This window comes from Nerophis ophidion, linkage group LG18 (assembly GCF_033978795.1).
Source record: "Nerophis ophidion isolate RoL-2023_Sa linkage group LG18, RoL_Noph_v1.0, whole genome shotgun sequence".
NCBI lineage: Eukaryota > Metazoa > Chordata > Actinopteri > Syngnathiformes > Syngnathidae > Nerophis > Nerophis ophidion.
In genome coordinates, this window is record NC_084628.1 from 7,710,575 (window position 1) to 7,731,686 (window position 21,112).

The 21,112-nt window shown below is 46.8% G+C and overlaps 1 protein-coding gene across 1 annotated transcript in view; it reads left to right on the forward strand.

The window, feature by feature from the left end:
• The first annotated feature begins 18,589 nt into the window (after positions 1-18,589).
• The window catches only part of bmp16 (bone morphogenetic protein 16), a 48,673-nt gene continuing 46,150 nt past the window's right edge, over positions 18,590-21,112 (forward strand). The window contains exon 1 of the mRNA XM_061878649.1: positions 18,590-18,944. The gene's annotated coding sequence lies outside the window, so the exon portion shown is untranslated. The remainder of the gene's footprint in view (positions 18,945-21,112) is intronic.

A 21,112-nucleotide genomic window follows, 5' to 3' on the forward strand; every position in this document is an offset into this window, starting at 1 on the left:
CGCTTATTCCCTTTCGGGGTCGCGGGGGACGCTGGCGCCTATCTCAGCTACAATCGGGCGGAAGGCGGGGTACACCCTGGACAAGTTGCCACCTCATCGCAGGGCCCATTGTTATATATATATATATATACATATATATATATATATATGGGTGTACCCCGCCTTCCGCCCGATTGTAGCTGAGATAGGCGCCAGCGCCCCCCGCAACCCCAAAAGGGAATAAGCGGTAGAAAATGGATGGATGGATGGATATATATATATATATATATTTTTTTTTTTTTTTATTAAATCAACATAAAAAACACAATATACACTTACAATTAGTGCACCAACCACAAAAACCTCCCTTTTTCATGACAAAAACGTCCCTTTTTCATGACAAAGAAAAAAAAAAAAAAAAAAAAGGACCCCCCCCCCCAAACAAGTTTGGGGATTACTGCTCTAGTTCAACATTAGGAAAAAAATGGAAAAAACACAAGATATGCAATATTTTCACCCAATAACATTCTTTTAGGTGGAATATTTGAGATGATATAATAATTAGAGCCTTAATTTTGGATTTTGATTCATTATTATTTTTGGAGCAATGACACTTAAAAACAAATCACACTAAAATAATTGGGGATCCAAAAGTGTCCTACTCATCCATCCATCCATTTTCTACCGCTTATTCCCTTTTGAGGTCGCGGGGGGGGGGTGCTGGCGCCTATCTCAGCTACAATCCGGCGGAAGGCGGTGTACACCCTGGACAAGTCGCCACCTCATTGCAGGGCCCTACTCATTAAAGTGTTAAAAAAGTATTTTTTTTTTTTTTTTTTACCGTTTACTTTTAGCACAACAATCTCAAAATCAACTTCAGATCTATCCGTCAATTATTAGTTTTATTGTTGTTTATGTTTTTTGTTTGTTTTAGGCCCTTCTTTAAAAAAAATAAATAAAAACAGCTCAGTTTTTTTATATGGCAAAACACAAAATATGCAACATTTTCCCCCAAAAAATATTTCAAAGTGGAATATTTAATGTGACGTAATCGGAGCCTTGCATAGGTCATAGGGACGGCGTGGCGCAGTGGCAGAGTGGCCGTGCGCAACCCGAGGGTCCCTGGTTCAAATCCCACCTAGTACCAACCTCGTCACGTCCGTTGTGTCCTGAGCAAGACACTTCACCCTTGCTCCTGATGGGTGCTGGTTGGCGCCTTGCATGGCAGCTCCCTCCATCAGTGTGTGAATGTGTGTGTGAATGGGTAAATGTGGAAGTAGTGTCAAAGCGCTTTGAGTACCTTGAAGGTAGAAAAGCGCTATACAAGTACAACCCATTTATCATTTATTAGGAAAAAAATGGAAAAAACACAAGATATGCAATATTTTCACCCAATAACGTTCTTTTAGGTGGAATATTTGAGATTATATAATAATTAGAGCCTTAATTTTGGATTTTGATTCGTTATTATTTTTGGAGCAATGACACTTAAAAACAAATCACACTAAAATAATTGGGGATCCAAAAGTGTCCTACTCATCCATCCATCCATTTTCTACCGCTTATTCCCTTTTGAGGTCGCGGGGGGGGGGGCTGGCGCCTATCTCAGCTACAATCCGGCGGAAGGCGGCGTACACCCTGGACAAGTCGCCACCTCATTAAAGTGTAAAAAAGAGTATTATTAATTTTTTTTTTTACCGTTTACTTTTAGCATAACAATCTCAAAATCAACATCGTGTCTATCCGTCAATTATTAGTTGTATTGTTGTTTATGTTTTTTGTTTGTTTTAGGCCCTTCTTTAAAAAAAAAAAATTAAACAGCTGAGTTTTTTTATATGGCAAAACACAAAATATGCAACATTTTCCCCCCAAAAATATTTCAAAGTGGAATATTTAATGAGCCTTGCATAGGTCAATAATTCAAAATGACATTGATTTTGATTCATTATTATTTTTTACAGAAAAAGATATTTCTAAGAGTAAGCATTGCAACAATTTCTTGTTACATTTCACCTTCTTGCTGTTTTATACCACTTTTTATGTTTTTCATTTTTTTCAAATGTATTCTTAAAATGTGCCGTGGGGCCGTTAAAAAGTAACCCGCCGGCCGCACTTTGGACACCCCTGGGATAGACGAATGAAGAGGGCGGCGAGGTATGACTTGAAAAAGTTTTTCTCTCCACCCCCGTCGTCGGAAGTCAGCGGGACAGGCAGCGCGGCAGACGGCTTTTCCAGAGGATGGGAAACCTGGAGGCTGGAAATACCTTTCATCGGGAGGAGGGGGAGGTCAGTAAAGGCAAAGAACTTCAATTTATGTTACTATTAGGGTTGTCGCCATACCAGAATTTCAGTAGTCGATCTTGATGAATTATCGTGGATACCAAGATAATTTATTGATCATTACTTTTTTGGAAAACTGGATCACTGTGCTTCAACATCTTTTTGCACAGAATTTACATTTCAGTATCAGCTGTCAAAGGGGTGACTATTCATTGAAAAAAGAACAGCCTCCCAGTAATCAAAACAAACAATCCAGTGTTTGGAAATAATAACAATAGTTAATGGCTTATACTCGTATAGCGCTTTTCTATCTTCAAGGTACTCAAAGCGCTTTGACACTATTTCCACATTCACTGATTCACACACTGAGGCCCTAACCACGACCCATCAGTAAGTGAAGTGGAGTGAATTATATTTATATAGCGCTTTTCTCTAGTGACTCAAAGCACTTTACATGGTGAAACCCAATATCTAAGTTACATTTTTGAAGCAGTGTGGGTGGCACTGGGAGCAGGTGGGTAAAGTGTCTTGCTCAAGGACACAACGGCGGTGACTAGGATGGCAGAAGCGGGAATCCAACCTGGAACCCTCAAGTTGCTGGCACGGCCACTCGACCAACCGATCTATACCGCCGCAAGGAGCAAGGGTGGAGTGTCTTGCTCAAGGACACAACGGCAGTGACTAGGATGGCAGAAGCTGGAATCGAACTTGGAACCCTCCTCAAGTTGCTGGCACGGCCACTCTACCAACCGAGCTATACCGCCCCAAGGAGAAAAGGTGAAGTGTCTTGCTCAAGGACACAACGGCAGTGACTCGGATGGCAGAAGCGGGAATTGAACCTGGAACCATCAAGTTGCTGGCACAGCTACTCTACCAACCGAGCAATACCGCCCCAAGGAGCAAGGGTGAAGTGTCTTGCTCAAGGACACAACGGCAGTGACTCGGATGGCAAAAGCGGGAATCGAACTTGGAACCCTCAAGTTGCTGGCACAGCCACTCTACCAACCGAGCTATACCGCCCCAAGGAGAAAAGGTGAAGTGTCTTGCTCAAGGACACAACGGCAGTGACTCGGATGGCAGAAGCGGGAATCGAACCTAGAAACCTCAATTTGCTGGCACGGCCATTCCACCAACCGAGCTATACCGCCCCAAGGAGAAAAGGTGAAGTGTCTTGCTCAAGGACATAACAGCAGTGACTCGGATGGCAGAAGCGGGAATTGAACCTGGAACCATCAAGTTGCTGACACGCCCACTCTACCAACCGAGCTATACCGCCCCAAGGAGCAAGGGTGGAGTGTCTTGCTCAAGGACACAACGGCAGTGACTAGGATGGCAGAAGCCGGAATCGAACCTGGAACCCTCAAGTTGCTGGCACGGCCACTCTACCAACCGAGCTATACCGCCCCAAGGAGAAAAGGTGAAGTGTCTTGCTCAAGGACACAACGGCAGTGACTCGGATGGCAGAAGCGGGAATTGAACCTGGAACCATCAAGTTGCTGGCACAGCTACTCTACCAACCGAGCAATACCGCCCCAAGGAGCAAGGGTGAAGTGTCTTGCTCAAGGACACAACGGCAGTGACTCGGATGGCAAAAGCGGGAATCGAACTTGGAACCCTCAAGTTGCTGGCACAGCCACTCTACCAACCGAGCTATACCGCCCCAAGGAGAAAAGGTGAAGTGTCTTGCTCAAGGACACAACGGCAGTGACTCGGATGGCAGAAGCGGGAATCGAACCTAGAAACCTCAATTTGCTGGCACGGCCATTCCACCAACCGAGCTATACCGCCCCAAGGAGAAAAGGTGAAGTGTCTTGCTCAAGGACATAACAGCAGTGACTCGGATGGCAGAAGCGGGAATTGAACCTGGAACCATCAAGTTGCTGACACGCCCACTCTACCAACCGAGCTATACCGCCCCAAGGAGCAAGGGTGGAGTGTCTTGCTCAAGGACACAACGGCAGTGACTAGGATGGCAGAAGCCGGAATCGAACCTGGAACCCTCAAGTTGCTGGCACGGCCACTCCACCAACCGATCTATACCGCCCCAAGGAGCAAGGGTGAAGTGTCTTTCTCTAGGACACAAAGGACGTGACTAGGTTGGTAGATGGGGATTGAACCAGGAACCCTCAAGTTGCTGGCACGGCCACTCTACCAACCGAGCTATACCGCCCCGAGGAGCAAGGGCGAAGTGTCTTGCTCAAGGACACAACGGCAGTGACTTGGATGGCAGAATCCAGAATCGAACCCGGAACCCTCAAGTTGCTGACGCGGCCACTCTACCAACCGAGCTATACCGCCCCAAGGAGCAAGGGCAAAGTGTCTTGCTCAAGGACACAACGGCAGTGACTTGGATGTCAGAATCCGGAATCGAACCTGGAACCCTCAAGTTGCTGACGCGGCCACTCTACCAATCAAGCTATACCGCCCCAAGGAGAAAAGGTGAAGTGTCTTGTTCAAGGACACAACGGCAGGGACTCGGATGGCAGAAGCCGGAATCGAACCTGGAACCCTCAAGTTGCTGGCACGGCCACTCTACCCACCGAGCTATACCGCCCCAAGAAGCAAGGGTGGAGTGTCTTGCTCAAGGACACAACGGCAGTGACTAGGATGGCAGAAGCCGGAATCGAACCTGGAACCCTCAAGTTGCTGACGCGGCCACTCTACCAACCGAGCTATACCGCCCCAAGAAGCAAGGGTGGAGTGTCTTGCTCAAGGACACAACGGCAGTGACTCGGATGGCAGAAGCGGGAATTGAACCTAGAACCCTCAAGTTGCTGGCACGGCCACTCCACCAACCGAGCTATACCGCACCAAGAAGCAAGGGTGGAGTGTCTTGCTCAAGGACACAACGGCAGTGACTAGGATGGCAGAAGCTGGAATCGAACTTGAAACCCTCCTCAAGTTACTGGCACGGCCACTCTACCAACCGAGCTATACCGCCCCAAGGAGCAAGGGCGGAGTGTCTTGCTCAAGGACACAACGGCAGTGACTTGGATGGCAGAATCCGGAATCGAACCTGGAACCCTCAAGTTGCTGGCACGGCCACACTACCCACCGAGTTATACCGCCCCAAGGAGCAAGGGTGAAGTGTCTTTCTCTAGGACACAAAGGACGTGACTAGGTTGGTAGATGGGGATTGAACCAGGAACCCTCAGGTTGCTGGCACGGCCACTCTTCCAAGTATATGAACAATATGGCTATATTTATATGTACTTATAAAGGCTAATTAAGGACATTTTTGTGTTGTTCGTTATTAGCATCAACATTTCAGCCTTTATTTGTCCATTTTTGCTGTTTTTTTTGGTGAATCTTATCCCTACAATTTTCCACAGGTGTCAAGTCTGCTGCTCGCGAGGCATTAAGCGTGATCCCGAGGTGCAGAGATGGGCGTGGGAATACAGGTAAGAAAGTAGATTTGAAAACTAAAAATGGAAAGTTAGTGCAGCTAGGGAGTGTCCTACTTGCCAACCTTGAGACCTCCGAATTCAGGAGATATATGTTTCACTGGAACATTCCACACAGTTTGGTTTGAACAGTAACACTGTGTTTAAATATATATATATATACATATATATATATATATATATATGTATATATATACATATATATATATATATATATATATATATATATATATATATATATATATATATATGTGTACGATCAGTGCCAGAGCTTGGTCCGAACACATTTCCAGTGAGGGTTGGACTCCGCCAAGGCTGTCCTTTGTCACCGATTCTGTTCATAACTTTTATGGACAGAATTTCTAGGCGCAGTCAAGGCGTTGAGGGGTTCCGGTTTGGTGACCGCAGGATTAGGTCTCTGCTTTTTGCAGATGATGTGGTCCTGATGGCTTCATCTGACCGGGATCTTCAGCTCTCACTGGATCGGTTAGGAGCCGAGTGTGAAGCGACCGGAATGAGAATCAGCACCTCCAAGTCCGAGTCCATGGTTCTCGCCCGGAAAAGGGTGGAGTGCCATCTCCGGGTTGGGGGAGGAGACCCTGCCCCAAGTGGAGGAGTTCAAGTACCTAGGAGTCTTGTTCATCGTGAGATCGACAGGCGGATCGGTGCGGCGTCTTCAGTAATGCGGACGTTGTATCGATCCGTTGTGGTGAAGAAGGAGCTGAGCCGGAAGGCAAAGCTCTCAATTTACCGGTCGATCTACGTTCCCATCCTCACCTATGGTCATGAGCTTTGGGTCATGACCGAAAGGATAAGATCACGGGTACAAGCGGCCGAAATGAGTTTCCTCCGCCGTGTGGCGGGGCTCTCCCTTAGAGATAGGGTGAGAAGCTCTGTCATCCGGGAGGAACTCAAAGTAAAGCCGCTGCTCCTTCACATCGAGAGGAGCCAGATGAGGTGGTTCGGGCATCTGGTCAGGATGCCACCCGAACGCCTAAACGGTGTTTAGGGCACGTCCAATCGGTAGGAGGCCACGGGGAAGACCCAGGACACGTTGGGAAGACTATGTCTCCCGGCTGGCCTGGGAACGCCTCGGGATCCCCCGGGAAGAGCTAGACGAAGTGGCTGGGGAGAGGGAAGTCTGGGTTTCCCTGCTTAGGCTGTTGCCCCTGCAACCCGACCTCGGATAAGCGGAAGAAGATGGATGGATGGATGGATGGATCACCTTAAAACTCATTTGTATACTCTAGCCTTTAAATAGACTCCCTTTTTAGACCAGTTGATCTGCCGTTTCTTTTCTTTTTCTTCTATGTCCCACTCTCCCTTGTGGAGGGGGTCCGGTCCGATCCGGTGGCCATGTACTGCTTGCCTGTGTATCGGCTGGGGACATCTCTGCGCTGCTGATCCGCCTCCGCTTGGGATGGTTTCCTGCTGGCTCCGCTGTGAACGGGACTCTCGCTGCTGTGTTGGATCCACTTTGGACTGGACTCTCGCGACTGTGTTGGATCCATTATGGATTGAACTTTCACAGTATCATGTTAGACCCGCTCGACATCCATTGCTTTCCTCCTCTCCAAGGTTCTCATAGTCATCATTGTCACCGACGTCCCACTGGGTGTGAGTTTTCCTTGCCCTTATGTGGGCCTACCGAGGATGTCGTAGTGGTTTGTGCAGCCCTTTGAGACACTAGTGATTTAGGGCTATATAAGTAAACATTGATTGATTGATTGATTGATATATATATATATATATATATATATATATATATATATATATATATATATGTATATATATATATATATATATATATATATATATATATATATATTAAGCGTGTAACTGTACACAAAAATTTCGGTTCGGTACGATACCTCGGTTTAGAGGTCACGGTTCGGTTCATTTTTGGTACAGTAAGAAAACAACAAAATATAATTGTTTGGGGTTATTTATTTACCATATTTGTAAACAATGGCCTTATCCTTTTAACATTGGGAACACTATAATAATTCTGCCCACTTTAATCAACATTAAACTGCCTCAAATTGTTGCTCAAATTAAATAAAATGACAAAACTTTTCTTCTACATATAAAAAGTGCAACATTAAACACTTTCAAGTCAACTCATCATGCTTAATTTATTACAGCACTTGGTGAAGCCTGTAGTTGATTTTTATTATGTAAATGTTATATTTTTATCAACCAGGGACCCTGCCATTCAAAGCTTTTCTGTCCGTAAAACACACACACACACACACAATGAGCTAACGTTACGCTAAAAGCTAATTAGCCTTCACCTCAAGCCAGAACTGCGAGCGAGCTGAGCTGCAGTTTAAGTTTCCAGAAAGTCAACGGGCTATAGTGATGTTACTACTAGAATAGAATAGAATAGAGTTTTATTGTCATTATTGCAATGAACAGGTTCAAAGAACAACGAAATTGGAGCAGCTCCTCCTAAGGTGCATATACAATATGGTAGTATAAATTAAAAATAAATAAATAAATAAATAAATAAATAAATAAATAAAAAATAAAAAAAATAAAAAGATAGAGATGACAGATGTATCTATGTATACATACATAAAACATTATTTCTACATACATAAAACATTATTTCACATTGTAGTCCAAAAAAATAGAAAAACATTTAAACATTACACATGAGGACATGATGGACATATGGACACTCAGTGCCTGTTTAGTGCTACTATGGCTCTTGGGTAAAAGCTATTTTTTAGTCTATTGGTGCTCGCTTTTAGCACTACCTTTTAGTAGTTGACTGGGAGGTGTTTATTATCATTTGGGGAGAGTACACTGCCTTATGCTCACCTGCTAAACACCTATCTGCTTCATGCTGAAGCATTTACTACATGCGCTCTGAACACGCACTGCTGATTGGCTCTTACCGCTATATATGTAACCAATCAGATGGTTGTGTGGGTGGGACAATGCTGGATGCTGAGACAGAGGCAGAAGAAGCAGCTTATTAAGACTTTAGCTTAGAAACTCATTCGGTACACCCTCGTACCGAACCAAAAACCCCATACTGAAACGGTTCAATACAAATACACGTACCGTTACACCCCTAATATATATATATACATATATATATATAATCCGTTCATGAATGAGTATGTTCGGCCACCGTGTTCAATGGAGAAGTCTGATCTACAAAAATTTGCAGGCAGCATACACCTTCCCCTTCCAGCTGTCCTGGATGAAATGAAATCATTTTTTTCCAATCATTTTGGAACTTCCAAGCGTACTTTTTCTTCTTATTCGTCGTCGCCATGTTTCTTCTTCCTTCTTCTGCCTCGCCTCTGTTATGTTTTTGGACATTACTACTTGCCGCAGTTTTGAAGCAATGCAAGATGAGAATCTGGATGTTGTGTGTTAGTGTATTAACGTGCCGGCTGGAATAAATACATGCTGAGAAATAGCTCCGTGCCTGCCTACTTTCTGGGTTATGGATAAACCTATGGATAACGGAGAAATATATAATAGTCTCCTTTTCAGGTGAGAGCATACTTGCCATACTTGAATTTCGGGAGACTCCCGAAATTCAGCGCCTCTCCCGAAAACCTCCCCGGGACAAGTTTTCTCCCGAAAATCTCCCGAAATTCAGGCGGAGCTGGAGGCCACGCCCTGTCCAGCTCCATGCGGACCTGAGTGAGGACAGCCTGTTTTCACGTCCGCTTTCCCACAATACAAACAGCGGGTCTGCCCAATGACGTTATAACTTTAGAATGATCGAGGGCGAGTTCTTGGTTTCTTATGCGGGTTTATTGTTAGGCAGTTTCATTAACGTCCTCCCAGCGCGGTGACAACACACAACAACAGCAGTCACGTTTCTGTCTACCGTAAAGCAGTTCGTCTGCCGTAAACAGCAATGTTGTGACACTCTTAAACAGGACAATACTGCCATCTACTGTACATGCACCATAACACCTCCAGGCAACTTCAACCCTTTACTAATACCCTCCTCCATCATTGTAAATAACCTAATTTAAATAATCTAATATATTTCTAATGTATATACTTGTTCTTATGCTATCTGAACTCACTATGTTGTAAATAATGTAAATTAATTCAATGTTTATACCATAATGATTAACCTGTGTGATGACTGTATTATGCCGGTAGTATATATTTGTATCATGAATTGATTAACGTGAAAAACTTATTCGGGTGTTACCATTTAGTGGTCAATTGTACAGAATATGTACTGTACTGTGCAATCTACTAATAAAAGTTCCAATCAATCAATCAATCATGCATATGTGACAATAACATCTACGGCTTTTAGAGAGTGCAGTGCACAACTGCGCACACAACAGCTATAAATATATTCCTCCCCGACCACGCCCCCCTACCCCCACCTCCCGAAATCGGAGGTCTCAAGGTTGGCAAGTATGTGGGAGAGAGGACGCTAAAGGCACGCGCCCCCAATGTTTTTGTCCGCGTGGAAATCGGGAGAAATTTGGGAGAATGGTTGGCACTGAAATTCGGAAGTCTACCGATAAAATCGGGACGGTTGGCAAGTATGGGGCATGCACGCAAAAAAAATGACCCCCTCCTGCTATGAGACCTTGTGCAGCACAGCATGGAACAGAACATATAAAGCATATAAAGCCTCCTGCTTGGCAACCAGGAAAACAGGTGGGTCCTGATTGCTAATCAGATACAGGTGGGAGAGGCTGCGCTCGGGCCGGAAGAGAAGTGGCAGGAAATGAAAGACAAACAGGAAGCGGAAACAAGACCGCTGGACACCAAGCACAGGAAATACGACACAAACTGCCACGGAGGGTCATGACAACAGGTCAATTAAAAAAGAGCTGCATTCAGCAAACAGCCCCCAAGCTACACTTCCTGGTGAAATAAGTACATAAATAAATGAGTTGTACTTGTATAGCGCTTTTCTACCTTCAAGGTACTCAAAGCGCTTTGACACTACTTCCACATTTACCCATTCACACACTGATGGAGGGAGCTGCCATGCAAGGCGCCAACCAGCACCCATCAGGAGCAAGGGTGAAGTGTCTTGCTCAGGACACAACGGACGTGACGAGGTTGGTATTAGGTGGGATTTGAACCAGGGACCCTCAGGTTGCGCACGGCCACTCTCCCACTGCGCCACGCCGTCCCTTGTAAACAAATACTGTCTCTAAAGGTGGAAGTGATAAAGGTTAAGGTCTACACTGTCATTTCTGTGTGATCATGTTTTGTTTTAGTCATGTTCGGTTTTCTTTTTGGACTCTTTGTGCGCTTTTGTTTGTTTTGTCACCATAGCAACCCGTTAGTTCACACCTTGTCCCCATGTCACGCACCTGTTTTCACTAATCACCGTAGTATTATTTAAAGGCCAACTGAAATGAGATTTTCTTATTCAAACGGGGATAGCAGGTCCATTGTATGTGTCATACTTGATCATTTCGCGATATTGCCATATTTTTGCTGAAAGGATTTAGTAGAGAACATCGACGATAAAGTTCGCAACTTTTGGTCGCTAATAAAAAAGCCTTGCCTGTACCGGAAGTAGCAGACGATGTGCGCGTGATGTCACCGGTTGTGGAGCTCCTCACATCCTCACCATTGTTTACAATCATGGCCACCAGCAGCGAGAGCGATTCGGACCGAGAAAGCGACGATTTCCTCATTAATTTGAGCGAGGATGAAAGATTTGTGGATGAGGAAAGTTAGAGTGAAGCACTAGAAAAGAAAAGAAAAGGCGACAGCAGTGGGAGCGATTCAGATGTTATTAGACACATTCCATCCATCCATTTTCTACCGCTTATTCCCTTTCGGAGTCGCGGGGGGCGCTGGCGCCTATCTCAGCTACAATCGGGCGGAAGGCGGGGTACACCCTGGACAAGTCGCCACCTCATCGCAGGGCCAACACAGATATACAGACAACATTCACACTCACATTCACACACTAGGGTCAATTTTAGTGTTGCCAATCAACCTATCCCCAGGTGCATGTTTTTGGAAGTGGGAGGAAGCCAGAGTACCCGGAGGGAACCCACGCATTCACGGGGAGAACATGCAAACTCCACACAGAAAGATCCCAAGCCTGGATTCGAACCCAGGACTGCAGGACCTTCGTATTGTGAGGCAGACGCACTAACCCCTCTGCCACCGTGAAGCCCATGTTATTAGACACATTTACTAGGATAATTTTTTAAAAAATCCCTTATCTGCTTATTGTGTTAATAGTGTTTTCGTGAAGTCATACCTGAAAGTCGGAGGGCTGCGGTGACCGCCAGTGTCTCTGAGAGAAGCCAATGGAGGAGCAAAGATCACAGCTGCCTTTTTTGACAGCTGCTGCAAGAGGACGCTAACTCCGCTCAAGTCTCCGGTAAGAGCCGACTTAATATCACAATTTTCTCCTCTAAAAACTCGCCGGTTGACATGTGGTAGAGAAACATGTTCGCTAAAGCTTGACAACAAACAAAGGCAGCTGCAATCCACCGCTTTCAACCAACAGCATTCTTCTTTATAGTCTCCATCATTAATTGAACAAATTACAAAAGATTAAACCTTCCTATTGTGAGGCAGACGCACTAACCCCTCTGCCACCGTGAAGCCCATGTTATTAGACACATTTACTAGGATAATTAAAAAAAAAATCCCTTATCTGCTTATTGTCCGCGACCCCAAAAGGGAATAAGTGGTAGAAAATGGATGGATGGATCTGCTTATTGTGTTAATAGTGTTTTTGTGAAGTCATACCTGAAAGTCGGAGGGCTGCGGTGACCGCCAGTGTCTCTGAGAGAAGCCAATGGAGGAGCCAAGATCACAGCTGCCTTTTTTAACAGCTGCTGCAAGAGGACGTTAACTCCGCTCAAGTCTCCGGTAAGAGCCGACTTAATATCACAATTTTTTCCTCCAAAAACTCGTTGGTTGACATGTGGTAGAGAAACATGTTCGCTAAAGCTTGACAACAAACAAAGGCAGCTGCAATCCACCGCTTTCAACCAACAGCATTCTTCTTTATAGTCTCCATCATTAATTGAACAAATTGCAAAAGATTAAACCTTCGTATTGTGAGGCAGACGCACTAACCCCTCTGCCAACGTGAAGCCCATGTTATTAGACACATTTACTAGGATAATTTTTTTTTAAATCCCTTATCTGCTTATTGTGTTAATAGTGTTTTCGTGAAGTCATACCTGAAAGTCGGAGGGCTGCGGTGACCGCCAGTGTCTCTGAGAGAAGCCAATGGAGGAGCCAAGATCACAGCTGCCTTTTTAACAGCTGCTGCAAGAGGACGCTAACTCCGCTCAAGTCTCCGGTAAGAGCCGACTTAATATCACAATTTTCTCATCTAAAAACTCGCCGGTTGACATGTGGTAGAGAAACATGTTCGCTAAAGCTTGACAACAAACAAAGGCAGCTGCAATCCACCGCTTTCAACCAACAGCATTCTTTTTTATAGTCTCCATCATTAATTGAACAAATTGCAAAAGATTAAACCTTCGTATTGTGAGGCAGACGCACTAACCCCTCTGCCACCGTGAAGCCCATGTTATTAGACACATTTACTAGGATAATTAAAAAAAAAAATCCCTTATCTGCTTATTGTGTTAATAGTGTTTTCGTGAAGTCATACCTGAAAGTCGGAGGGCTGCGGTGACCGCCAGTGTCTCTGAGAGAAGCCAATGGAGGAGCCAAGATCACAGCTGCCTTTTTTGACAGCTGCTGCAAGAGGACGCTAACTCCGCTCAAGTCTCCGGTAAGAGCCGACTTAATATCACAATTTTCTCTTCTAAAAACTTGCCGGTTGACATGTGGTAGAGAAACATGTTCGCTAAAGCTTGACAACAAACAAAGGCAGCTGCAATCCACCGCTTTCAACCAACAGCATTCTTCTTTATAGTCTCCATCATTAATTGAACAAATTGCAAAAGATTAAACCTTCGTATTGTGAGGCAGACGCACCAACCCCTCTGCCACCGTGAAGCCCATGTTATTAGACACATTTACTAGGATAATTTTTTAAAAAATCCCTTATCTGCTTATTGTGTTAATAGTGTTTTCGTGAAGTCATACCTGAAAGTCGGAGGGCTGCGGTGACCGCCAGTGTCTCTGAGAGAAGCCAATGGAGGAGCCAAGATCACAGCTGCCTTTTTTGACAGCTGCTGCAAGAGGACGCTAACTCCGCTCAAGTCTCCGGTAAGAGCCGACTTAATATCACAATTTTCTCATCTAAAAACTCGCCGGTTGACATGTGGTAGAGAAACATGTTCGCTAAAGCTTGACAACAAACAAAGGCAGCTGCAATCCACCGCTTTCAACCAACAGCATTCTTCTTTATAGTCTCCATGTGACGCTTGTGTGGCATTGTAATGCCGGATTGGTTCTTCCGGGGATGCGTCGAAGCGATGAACACAACAAGGTAAGTTATAAATGGATTTATTAAATAATAAAAGGCTAGGAACAAAAACACTGCTGTAAAGAGAAGGCAAACCAAAAACAGAAAAACAATTCCTCAGCATGTGAGCTGGAATAACAAATGGCTTAGCGTAAAAGCTAGCGAGAATATACATACAAAGATGAAGGTCGAGAGTCGTCACTGTTGCGCGTGGGCAAATTAGGATCCGAGACTGAACAAAGAAAAGAGGAAAGCTTATATAGGGAGAAATCAAGGAGAACCAGGTGTGTAGAAAACGAGGAGCAGGTGAAATCAATGTGTAACCATGGTAACGGACTAAACAGGAAGTAAGTGGGTCAGAAGAGAATGAAACAAAGATGGAAAAATAAACATGTGAAGATCTGAGTCACAGATCGCAACAGTATTCCCCCCCCCAAAAAGACAGATTCCAGATGTCTCAAAGAAAACAAAAACAAATAAGAAACAACTTGAACCCCCTCCCCAAAAACAGAGTCCACAAACGAAGGGAGGGCGGAGGGAGGCCACGGTGGAGGGTCGCCAAGTCGTGTGTCCCCGAATCCACCGAGGACAAGTCAAGTGGCGGCGGCGGATGGAACGCCGCTGCCGAAAAAGTTTTGGCGGGCGACCTCGAAAAGGCCACATTAGTGGCCGCATCGCAGGATGAGGTGCCCGGCGAGGCGGACGACCCGGGCACGGCCACATCCGTGGCCGACATGGAGGAGGGAGTGTCTGGCGAGGAGGATGACCTCGCAGAGGCCACGCCCGTGATCGACGTGGTGGACGACGCCTCAGCACCGAAATCCCAGCAGGCTTGGAAGCAGCAGACGAGGGTGCGGGGACTGCAGCCAAAGCAGGCCCGAGTGCAGCTGGCGAGGATGATGCGGGTGCTGCAGCCGCAGGAGTCGTCGGAGGCGGCCTGGGAGCCGCAGGAGTCGTCGGAGGCGGCCTGGGAGCCGCAGGAGTCGTCGGAGGCGGCCTGGGAGCCGCAGGAGTCGTCGGAGGCGGCCTGGGAGCCGCAGGAGTCGTGACTGGTGTGAGCTCCAGCCTCATCGTCGGCGCCGGTGTGGGCTCCAGCTTCTTCGTCGGCAGTGCTTGGCGGCGTGGAGCTGGTACCGGCGCTTGTCGAGGAGCTGGCACTGGAGTGGGCTCCAGCCCTGTCGACACAGGTGAAGGTTCCAGCCCCGTCGTCGACGCTGGTGTGGGCTCCAGCCCCGTCGTCGACGCTGGTGTGGGCTCCAGCCCCGTCGTCGGCGGTGCTTGGCGGCGCGGAGCTGGTACCGGCGCTTGGCGGCGTGGAGCTGGTACCGGCGCTTGGCGGCGTGGAGCTGGTACTGGAGTAGGCTCCAGCTCTGGAGCTGGTACTGGAGTGGGCTCCAGGCTAAAGTCTGTAACTGGTATGAGAACCAGTTCTGGGTCGGAGGCTGGTGTGAGAACCAGGTGGGAGTCTAGTGCTGGCTTGAGAACCAGGCTAGCAACATTTTCTGGTGTGAAAACCAGGCGAGAGTCTAATTCTGGCTTGAAAACCAGGCGAGAGTCATGTGCTGGTGTGAGAACCAGACTGGGAGCAGTGCAGAACACCGGTGGTGGAGGACGTGCTGGAGGTAATGACCTCGCGAGTCCGAACACCGGTGGAGGAGGTCTACAAGGCCGTTGAGACTTGGCCGGGAGAAAAACAGGTGGAGGAGGTCTACAAGGCCGTTGAGACTTGGCCGGGGGAAAAACAGGTGGAGGAGGTCTACAAGGCCGTTGAGACTTGGCCAGGGGAAAAACAGGTGGAGGAGGTCTACAAGGCCGTTGAGATTTGGCCGGGGGAAAAACAGGTGGAGGAGGTCTACATGGTGGCTGTGGTTTAGAGGGTAGTATCTGTGCTACCTCCGTAGCACAGCTATAGGTCATAGCCCCTTCCTCCAGACGGGGATCCCAGACCCGTTCCCTATGGTCAGGGACTGACCTTAAGGGAGGGTGGTGGGAGGCTTGGAGGCGGGCCGACTCCTCCCCTTTAATTTGTCCAGAATTTCCTTTAGAAAAGGGAGGAAACACCTTGGACTTGGCCGGAGAATGAGGTTTTAAAGGAGGTGTAGGAGAAAAACTAGGTGACTGAGGTTGACTAGAATAATAAGAAAAAATATCCTGATAATTCTGTATCTTGTCATGAATGTTATTGATATTCAAAAAAGGTTGGGAATGAGAATTACTGTCCACAATAAAAAAATCTTCTGAAAAAATGTCATCAACAGAGGCCGGTGTTGCGTCACCGGTGGGCGTTCCCCAATTGACGTCATCGCTTGTGTCAGAAAAAGTGTCATGGCAGCTTAAGGAATGATTTGAAAAAAAACAAGCAGGATTACCGGTAATGACGGGTGAATCCTGGACGGGGTGAAACTTGCTGTGTCCATGGGGAGGAATAAGTGGTGCTGGAACATTACTGCCGTGCGGGGGGCCTCTCCACTGGACCCCCCGCCTCTTCGGGGCAGCGCGAACGGCTTCGGAGGGGACTTCAGGCCCACAGTCAAGTCTTTCCTGCTCCCAAGCCACGAGCTCCAACCACAAACCCAAGTCGAAGGGTTCCTCCCGTGGTTTCGACGCGGAAAAACATTTTGATGCTCGGATCCTACTGTGACGCTTGTGTGGCATTGTAATGCCGGATTGGTTCTTCCGGGGATGCGTCGAAGCGATGAACACAACAAGGTAAGTTATAAATGGATTTATTAAATAATAAAATGGCTTAGCGTAAAAGCTAGCGAGAATATACATACAAAGATGAAGGTCGAGAGTCGTCACTGTTGCGCGTGGGCAAATTAGGATCCGAGACTGAACAAAGAAAAGAGGAAAGCTTATATAGGGAGAAATCAAGGAGAACCAGGTGTGTAGAAAACGAGGAGCAGGTGAAATCAATGTGTAACCATGGTAACGGACTAAACAGGAAGTAAGTGGGTCAGAAGAGAATGAAACAAAGATGGAAAAATAAACATGTGAAGATCTGAGTCACAGATCGCAACACTCCATCATTAATTGAACAAATTGCAAAAGATTAAACCTTCGTATTGTGAGGCAGACGCACTAACCCCTCTGCCAACGTGAAGCCCATGTTATTAGACACATTTACTAGGATAATTTTTTTTTAAATCCCTTATCTGCTTATTGTGTTAATAGTGTTTTCGTGAAGTCATACCTGAAAGTCGGAGGGCTGCGGTGACCGCCAGTGTCTCTGAGAGAAGCCAATGGAGGAGCCAAGATCACAGCTGCCTTTTTTGACAGCTGCTGCAAGAGGACGCTAACTCCGCTCAAGTCTCCGGTAAGAGCCGACTTAATATCACAATTTTCTCCTCTAAAAACTTGCCGGTTGACATGTGGTAGAGAAACATGTTCGCTAAAGCTTGACAACAAACAAAGGCAGCTGCAATCCACCGCTTTCAACCAACAGCATTCTTCTTTATAGTCTCCATCATTAATTGAACAAATTGCAAAAGATTAAACCTTCGTATTGTGAGGCAGACGCACTAACCCCTCTGCCACCGTGAAGCCCATGTTATTAGACACATTTACTAGGATAATTTTTTTAATGTTCGCTAAAGCTTGACAAGCTTGACAACAAACAAAGGCAGCTGCTTTCAACCAACAGCATTCTTCTTTATAGTCTCCATCATTAATTGAACAAATTGCAACAGATTCAGCAACACAGATGTCCAAAATACCGTGTAATTATGCGATAAAAACAGACTAACACAAACACGCGTCATCATTCCACGACGTTTTCAACAGGATACCTCGCCGGAAATTTAAAATTGCAATTTAGTAAACTAAAAAGGCCGTATCGGCATGTGTTGCAATGTTAATATTTCATCATTGATATATAAACTATCAGATTGTAGTAGTGGCTTTCAGTAGGCCTTTAAGTGCACTTCTGTCGTGTGTTGTGGTTCTTTTGTTGTTAAATTTTTTTTTTTTAAGGCAGGCAGCAGCCGAAAGGCGGGGAAGCGATCCTCCGAGATCTAATATGTGAGACGATGCATCCTTAAAAGCGAAAGACGTTTGCTCATGCGCCAACGCCGTGAATACCAATTCCCTCCAGAAGCACCCGGAAGGACGGCCGCACCTTGCCCCTTCGTCTCCTCCTTCCGTCCAATCGCGCGAGCAGACTGTGATGACTTCACAGGCCACTGAGTCATCCATTGATACTTTTTTTTTTTGGTATGATAACTGAATGTATTTGCTCCCATTCACAGAGTCCCAGGGGCCACTTATTTATAATGAAGCAGCCATTGTCCAGTAGGAATGGTGCCGTTCAAACACTGCAGGTGAGTCGGTTAGGCAGAGAAACACACTTTTATGCTGTTCGGGGTTTAAACAGGACCTTGTTTTTTTTTTGGTTGAATACAGTAATTATTAGTGGGGATGTAAGTGGAGAGGTAGCTTAGTGTAACACAAAAAAAAAGAAGCAAGTGTGAGGCAAAGTGTGTGTGAGAGAGAGAGAGAGAGAGAGAGAAAGGGGGAGGAGATAGGAAAGGGAGTCAGAGGACAGGGAGAGGTGACAATATAGTAAGAGGAGGGAGTCGGTTCATTCAGAGAGGCTCAAGTGGGAGGACTTGCATGCACAATACCAGCGGAGGGTGGAAGTGCAGGCGACAGAGTGAGGGAGTTGCCAACTTGCAGAAGAGAAAGCCAAATTTTTTGTTTTTGCAATCACGCCAACATGGAGAGAGCGTAACACGCGTTACACCACACACACACACACACACTTGTCACTACCCTGAGAAACGCCGCTAAAGAAAAGACCGAAACAACTTTATCCACTCTGTCCAAAGGAGCAGGAGAGCGAGCCGAGGGATCGTAACACTGGAGCTCAAGGATAAGCCATGGACCCTGCATACATCACAACACACCTGGAGGTGAGTCCTGCAGCGTGGGGTTAGGGGTTTTTCCTGGTGTCTGTCGCCAAAGTAAATGATTCTCTTGACAGCGGGGAACAATAATGGTAACACTTTTGGTCTGTCCTGGCGGGGGGGTCCTCTCCAAGGTTTCTCATAGTCATTCACATCGAAGTCCCACTGGTGTAAGTTTTTCCTTGCCCTTATGTGGGCTCTGTACCGCGGATGTCGTTGTGGCTTGTGCAGCCCTTTGAGACACTTGTGATTTAAGGCTGTATAAATAAACACATAGTGAAGTGAATTATATTTATATAGCGCTTTTTCTCTAGCGCTTTACATAGTGAAACCCAATATCTAAGTTATATTCAAACCAGTGTGGGTGGCACTGGAAGCAGGTGGGTAAAGTGTCTTGCCCAAGGACACAACGGCAGTGACTCGGGTGGCGGAAGCGGGAATCGAACCTGCAACCCTCAAGTTGTTGGCACGGCCACTATACCAACCGAGCTAAACCGCCCCTAATATATATATATATATGTATATATATATATTAGGGCTGGGCAACGATTAAAAATTGTAATCGAAGTTAATCGCACTATTTCTCCGATTAATCGCGATTAACTGCATTGTATACGCAAAGCCCAATAATGAATTCAAGTAGTGTGTAGTGCACCTTTATTGGAATATTCTCCCACATGAACAAAAGCGCCGAAACATTTGTTGTGCAAACACAATTTAAATCAGTCCTTGTTAAACATCCATCCATCCATCCATCATCTTCCGCTTATCCGAGGTCGGGTCGCGGGGGCAGCAGCCTAAGCAGGGAAGCCCAGACTTCCCTATCTCCAGCCACTTCGTCTAGCTCTTCCCGGGGGATCCCGAGGCGTTCCCAGGCCAGCCGGGAGACATAGTCTTCCCAACGTGTCCTGGGTCTTCCCCGTGGCCTCCTACCAGCTGGACGTGCCCTAAACACCTCCCTAGGGAGGCGTTCGGGTGGCATCCTGACCAGATGCCCGAACCACTTCATCTGGCTCCTCTCGATGTGGAGGAGCAGCGGCTTTACGTTGAGTTCCTCCCGGATGGCAGAGCTTCTCACCCTATCTCTAAGGGAGAGCCCCGCCACCCGGCGGAGGAAACTCATTTCGGCCGCTTGTACCCGTGATCTTATCCTTTCGGTCATGACCCAAAGCTCATGACCATAGGTGAGGATGGGAACGTAGATCGACCGGTAAATTGAGAGCTTTGCCTTCCGGCTCAGCTCCTTCTTCACCACAACGGATCGATACAACGTCCGCATTACTGAAGACGCCGCACCGATCCGCCTGTCGATCTCACGATCCACTCTTCCCTCACTCGTGAACAAGACTCCTAGGTACTTGAACTCCTCCACTTGGGGCAGGGTCTCCTCCCCAACCCGGAGATGGCACTCCACCCTTTTCCGGGCGAGAACCATGGACTCGGACTTGGAGGTGCTGATTCTCATTCCGGTCGCTTCACACTCGGCTGCGAACCGATCCAGTGAGAGCTGAAGATCCCGGCCAGATGAAGCCATCAGGACTACATCATCTGCAAAAAGCAGAGACTTAATCCCGTGGCCACCAAACCGGAACCCCTCAACGCCTTGGCTGCGCCTAGAAATTCTGTCCATAAAAGTTATGAACAGAATCGGTGACAAAGGACAGCCTTGGCGGAGTCCAACCTTCACTGGAAACGTGTCCGACTTACTGCCAGCAATGCGGACCAAGCTCTGACACTGATCATACAGAGAGCGGACTGCCACAATAAGACATTCCGATACCCCATACTCTCTGAGAACTCCCCACAGGACTTCCCGAGGGACACGGTCAAATGCCTTCTCCAAGTCCACAAAGCACATGTAGACTGGTTGGGCAAACTCCCATGCACCCTCAAGAACCCTGCCGAGAGTATAGAGCTGGGTCCACAGTTCCACGACCAGGACGAAAACCACACTGTTCCTCCTGAATCCGAGGTTCGACTATCCGGCGAAGCCTCCTCTCCAGTACACCTGAATAAACCTTACCGGGAAGGCTGAGGAGTGTGATCCCACGATAGTTGGAACACACCCTCCGGTCCCCCTTCTTAAAGAGAGGGACCACCACCCCGGTCTGCCAATCCAGAGGTACCGCCCCCGATGTCCACGCGATGCTGCAGAGTCTTGTCAACCAAGACAG